We start from the raw sequence: 6,532 nt of genomic DNA on the forward strand, positions 1-6,532 counted from the left end.
CTATTTCCAGGTTTTTAAGAAATCTCCACACTGTTCTCCATAGTGGCTGTACTAGTTTGCATTCCCACCAACAGTGTAAGAGGGTTCCCTTTTCTCCACACCCTCTCCAGCATTCATTGCTTGTAGATTTTTGGATCGCAGCCATTCTGACTGGCGTGAAATGGTACCTCATAGTGGTTTTGATTTGCATTTCTCTGATAATGAGTGATGTTGAGCATCTTTTCATGTGTTTGTTAGCCATCTGTATGTCTTCTTTGGAGAAATGTCTATTTAGTTCTTTGGCCCATTTTTTGATTGGGTCATTTATTTTTCTGGAATTGAGCTGTAGGAGTTGCTTGTATATTTTTGAGATTAGTTGTTTGTCAGTTGCTTCATTTGCTATTATTTTCTCCCATTCTGAAGGCTATCTTTTCACCTTGCTTATAATTTCCTTTGTTGTGCAGAAGCTTTTAAGTTTAATTAGGTCCCATTTGTTTATTTTTGCTTTTATTTCCAATATTCTGGGAGGTGGGTCATAGAGGATCCTGCTGTGATGTATGTCGGAGAGTGTTTTGCCTATGTTCTCCTCTAGGAGTTTTATAGTTTCTGGTCTTACGTTGAGATCTTTAATCCATTTTGAGTTTATTTTTGTGTATGGTGTTAGAAAGTGTTCTAGTTTCATTCTTTTACAAGTGGTTGACCAGTTTTCCCAGCACCACTTGTTAAAGAGATTGTCTTTAATCCATTGTAAACATATACATTGTTTCTTAATCTTGTGTTTACTTATTTGTAAAATATTTGTTGTGTACCTACTGTATACTGAGTGCTATGTCAGCTTTGAAGCGAACAAATACAAAATGTGATTTCAACCCTTTGGTTTCTCATACGGTGCTTATAGTTCAGTAGAGGGGATAGTTAAGAAGGCAGACAAATACAACGTAGTGTAAAAGTACTGTCATAGCAGCGTGGACAATATGCCATGGAACAACGAAGATTAATCTGTTTGAGGGAAAACTTGGGAAAGACTTTGTAGGGGTGTACCATTTGAGCTGGGTTTTGAAGATTGCATAGGCATTTGCTAAACAGAGAAAGGAGTGAGTTGGGGTTAGGAAGATTTGGGGAAATATAGTTTAGAATCAGATTTTTTTTTTATTTAACTATAAAAGTACTTTTATAAGTTACAACTGCATTTGGCAATAAATAATAGAAAACCCAATGGACCGTGACTTAAGCAGATAGAGGTTATTTATCTACACAAAAATAAATCCAAAGTTACAAAGTCCAGGGATCTAACCATCTTCCCTTTGTGTTGTTTTAAGGCACAAAATTCTAAGTTTGCAGTAATTTATTATAACGGCAATAGAAGACTAGTACAGTACCCAATGAGCAATTTTATGTGTATAACTTTTTCTGTATTTTATATCATTTGTCTTAGATAGATATGTCTATAGCCAGATTGAAGCAGCCCTATTGAACCATGTGTCCAAAAATGTAGCATTTATCCTAAAAACATCTGAGAACATGCAAGAATTGCAATCACGGAGTGATCGAGTCAGACTTGTGTTTCAGAAATGAGATTGGGGTGGAAGTCAGAAGATTGTAGAGAAAAGAGAGATCTACTGAAATTTTTAAAAAACCAGTTCAGGGAATTGATAGTGAAGGCTTAACCCTAGACGGTGGGAATAAGAGAATGAATCACGAAGTATTTATGACCTAGACTGGACAGGACTTGGTGACCTGTTGGATGTGGGTTTGGGGAGAGGGTGACATTGAGAATGATCCGAGCTTTCCATCTCAAACAACTGAGGTGAAGAGTAAAGAAGGACCAGGCTTTGGAGGAAAGAATTCTATTTAGGATGTCTTGAGTTGGAAATGCTTGTGGGGCATCCTGGTGGAGAAATTCAGGAAGTAACTGAAGATGCATTTAGAACTTCGGAGAAAAGTGAAAACTTCACTCAGGTTAGTTGTTGAAGTATTCATTAAATGATTTCAGTGGGTAAGACACATGTTACAAACAGTAAGAGACTCAAAAGAACAGAAATGCATTATTCACCAGGGTTCCAGAAGCTTATAACTGCCCTGCATCACTAAAGCAATTCCCTGCTGTGCTGTCATTGCTCCATTCACAAATCTACTTCTCCAAGCACACTGAGGTCCTCTCCAGGTCTAGGGCCCAGAAACTCTGTCATTATTCTCTTTGTATCCTTTGTGATAAGGATATTCTCTTTTTATTTTTTGTGGCAATAAAGGGTGTGGTATGAGGTCACTAGCCATTAAACGCTTATTGAAAGAATGAGAGAGTAAAAGGAAGACTTAAAAGGTTCCCACAAAGTGCCAAAATGTTTAGACTGTTAACGAGCCCCCATCCTATGCAATGAACAAAAATAAATTCCAGATGATTCAAGACATAGATGTAAAAATAAACAAAAGCAAAAGGCATGTAAGAAAACCTACTTGACTTTTTGAATACAATTCTCCACCTCCATAAAATTTAAGACATGGTTACTGCTTTGAAAGAGGAGTCTAGAGGATTCCCTGAAATGGGTGAGGGGTGGGGACCAAAGGGACTGGGGTGGTCATCCTGCTGAGGAAGTGACTTTGAAGATGAGCTCTGATCCTAAGAGGGAGTTAACCAGGATAAGACTTGGGGAGAGTGCCAGGTTGCAGGCAGTGGAAAGGTCAGAATTCAAGCTCAAGGGCAGAACAGAGCTTATTATTATCTGAGAAAGAGAAAGGAGCCCTCGGGGCAGAGATGGAATCAGCGACCTGCAAAAGAGGAGACTGCAAGGTGAGCAAAGTGAGCGAGGCTGGGTCACACAGGGCCTGGCAAAGTTCAGAAACACCAACGGCTCTACTGTCTGACACTCTTGGTGCAGTGAGGGGTGCCTGGGTTTGTTGAGGTCCCAACCTTTGTTCTTTCTCCTTTTTCAGCGTTTGTGTCTACTTTCCCATCAGTTCATTGCTCTGACCAATACTTGCCAACACAACCATGAGCAAACCTGGCAAATGGACTGTCTTGGTCAAACTGGAAGCACAGGTTCCAGAATATTTTGAGCAACACTGGTGGGACCACTTGTCATCAACTCCAGAGGCAAGCAAAGAGCTCTCTGCCTACTTCTTCCTTCCTATCAGATTACACCTTTGAAATTGGACCTGGCTGTTAAAACTCCATGAGCTTGTCAGTATACCCAAGGTTCTCTAACTTAAAAAAATAAACTCTGCAACAAAACCTCACTTGTCTTTGTGTATATCTATCTCTCTACTCTTCCCAGCCAAGGTCCCCCGCCCTCTTGCATCTTTCAAGGTTCCACCAGGACACAAATGACGTTCTCAAATTTGGATAATTCAAGGAAGGTTTAATAAAGGACTATTTACAAAGGTGTGGGCAGGATGTAAAGAAACACAAAGGGTGGTAGGAAACACTAAGACTAGCAAAGCAGAGCTATTTCCACTCTGGGGCCCGAGAGGAGGCGGGAGAAGTGGTTACCTGAACCCAGCTGGAGAACATTGTGAACTTTGGTTGAGTGAATGCAGCAGACCCCATGGGCAACCCACTCCAATGTTCTTGCCTGGAGAATCCCAGGGACAGGGGAGCCTGGTGGGCTGCCGTCTATGGGGTCGCACAGAGTTGGACACGACTGAAGCAACTTAGCAGCAGCAGCAGCAGCAGCAGGGAGTCCAGGGAGGTGGACTTATCTCCTCCTCACTCTCTTTCCCTTCAATCTCCTCCCAAGGCTCACCATTGGCCAAACTCAACACAGTCATGGAAACTTATTGATGTTAGCATATATCTGGGACAGACGGCATAGTGGTGAAGGGTAGAGCATGGACCTGAACAAAGGGAAGACATCTGGGGCATTCTCCCACTCTTTGACTTCACTCTACAATTACAAACTGACTTTCTTTCACTGCACTCAACTGAAACTACTTTGGCCAAGTTCATCATTTGGGAATTATCAAATCTGCTGGATGCTTCTGAGACCTCTATGCTGCTGTCAGCACAACTGACCACTTCCTCCTTCTTGAAGCTCTTCTCTCTGGTCTTCTGGGCTACCACTTTCTGCTTCTTAAGTGGATTGTTCTCAAAAACCTTTGCTGGCTCCAATCCCCTCTCTTCTGGTAAATGTTGGTGCCCTTCACTGTTCCATCCTCAGCTTTCCTCCTCATGGTTTATTACTACCACATATATGCTGATTATTCTCAAGATCGCTTGTCCATCTTGCTCTCCCTTTAGCTCTAAATTCAATATACTCTTCATGTCAACCAAGTATTGCAACTTGAATGTCTCACAGACTTTCAAACTCAATGTGCCCCCAAATAAGCTCATTATCTACACTATCATCGAAGTCTACTCCTCCTCCTCTGTTCTATGGCATTTATCTGTACCGTCATTAACTCTACCATCTAGGCTAGAAATCAGGCAGTTATTCTGGATAACATCCAACCAATCACTCATCCTGCTGATTCTACCTGCTAAATGGCCTTCAGATCTGTCCTCCTCTCTCTATGCCCCTGGCAATTGCCTATTTCGGGTCTTTGTTATCTTTGCCTGGCCTGTTGCAGTAGTACTTTAATTGGGCCTCCTGTTTATTTTCCTTCTATTCACTCTTTTTCACTGCTGCCAAACTAATCTTGTGACTCTTGCACCTAAAACTTTCAAATGGCTAACTAAACACCTACAAGTTGAATAAAGTCCAACTTCCTTAATGTGATACAGCAGAGATTAAAAATGTGTGTTTTTTTCTTTTCCACTGCTCTAGTAATAGATGTTCTTTTGTTCACCTCAGGAGTATAAATTATCTTCTTGGCCTGGAAAGTAACCACCTTACTATCTCTTACAAGAGAGTTGTGAGAGTCTGAGACCTTCTGGGAGCAATCAAAATAAGACCTTTAGTGTTTGATGGTTAGAAAAGAAACAAGCAGACTGACTTCCTATCCTGGGCATGTGATTTAGAGTGAGTTAGACATGTACTCCTACCTGAGACCTTGATTCTTAAAGTTTATCTGGAAGAATGAATACTAAATACCAATAGCCAAGAAAAATATGCAAAAGGAGACTGGAGAATGCTGACCTGAGAAGATATTGAAGGCAAATAAAATTGGGATTAGGCTGCTGCTGCTGCTGCTAAGTTGTGTCTGACTCTGTGCGACCCCATAGATGGCAGCCCACCAGGCTCCCCCGTCCCTGGGATTCTCCAGGCAAGAACACTGGAGTGGGTTGCCATTTCCTTCTCCAATGCATGAAAGTGAAAAGTGAAAGTGAAGTCGCTCAGTCATGTCAGACTCTTAGCTAGGAACAGACAAAAACAAAAAACAAACAAACAAAATCAATAGAAATGAGCTGAGAATCCAGAAATGTATCCATGTGTGTGACTATAATATATGATAATGAGGGTAGTTCAAATCAGTGGGGAAAGGCTATCCATTAAAAAAAAATTGGGGCTTTATCTTAATATTAGCTCAAAATGGATTAAAGACTTAAGTGTAAAAACAAAATCAAAACATACAACTTCTGTAAGAAAATCTGGAAGGACATATAAATTCTGTAAGAAAATGGTGAAATAGGATGTCGCCCACCCATATCCCCACTCAACAATAATTTGACAGCTTTTCACAGACGAAATTGCCTTTGTGGGAGCACTGTGGGACACAGACAGGAGACTGTGAGACCCTGGTGGAGCCCGAGGCTGAGGAGAGGCATTTGAGAAGGCAGGCATGTATCCAGGTGGCAGATCCGCCAACTGTGGTCCTTGTTATAGATGTGGAAACAACCTGTGGCCTCAGCCACAGCCCCACGTGGCCTTGGCCCTGACACCAGCACCATCTGACAAGGGCCTTGGCCAGAGATATGGCCATCTGTGTCCCTGTAGGTAGGCTTGCCTACCTGAGTTGGACTACAGATGCTGAAACGGCCTGTGTCTGGGTGGCAGCTCCTCTCAGCCATGGGTAGGAATACTTCTGTTTGCTCAGGGGCCTGCAAGGAGACACACCTGTCTGTGTCTCCTGAGGCCTGATGACCTCAGTCCCACCATGATCCTGAAGCAGCCCTATGACTTGGTTCTAGCCCCTTTCAGCTGCCATCAGTCAGGAGCAGTCCTATCCACCCAGGGACCCAGTGGGAGACACGCTTCTCCACATCCCCAAAGGCAAGCCCACCACTTGATCCAACTGCGATTCTAAAGCAGCCCTATGACTTGATTCAGCTCCTCTCAGCTGTGGTCTGGGACTGACCCTGTCCTGCCAGGGACTTTATACCTCAAGGAACTAGAAAAAGAAGAAGAAACTAAGCCCAAAGTTAGCAGGAGGAAGGCAGTAACAAAGATTAGAGCAGAAATAAGTGAAATAGAGACAAGAAAAGCTTGTCTCTATAGTTTTTATTGATAAAACTCAATAAAACTCAGGATTGGCTTTTTGAAAAGATCAACAAAATTGACAGACTTTTAATTTTTACATTAATCAAGAAAAAAGGGCAAAGGACTCAAATAAATAAAATGATAGATGAAGGAAAAGACATTACAACTGATACCACAGAAATACAAAGAATCATGAGCCC

The sequence above is a fragment of the Bos javanicus genome, chromosome 6, assembly GCF_032452875.1.
Source record: "Bos javanicus breed banteng chromosome 6, ARS-OSU_banteng_1.0, whole genome shotgun sequence".
Lineage (NCBI taxonomy): Eukaryota > Metazoa > Chordata > Mammalia > Artiodactyla > Bovidae > Bos > Bos javanicus.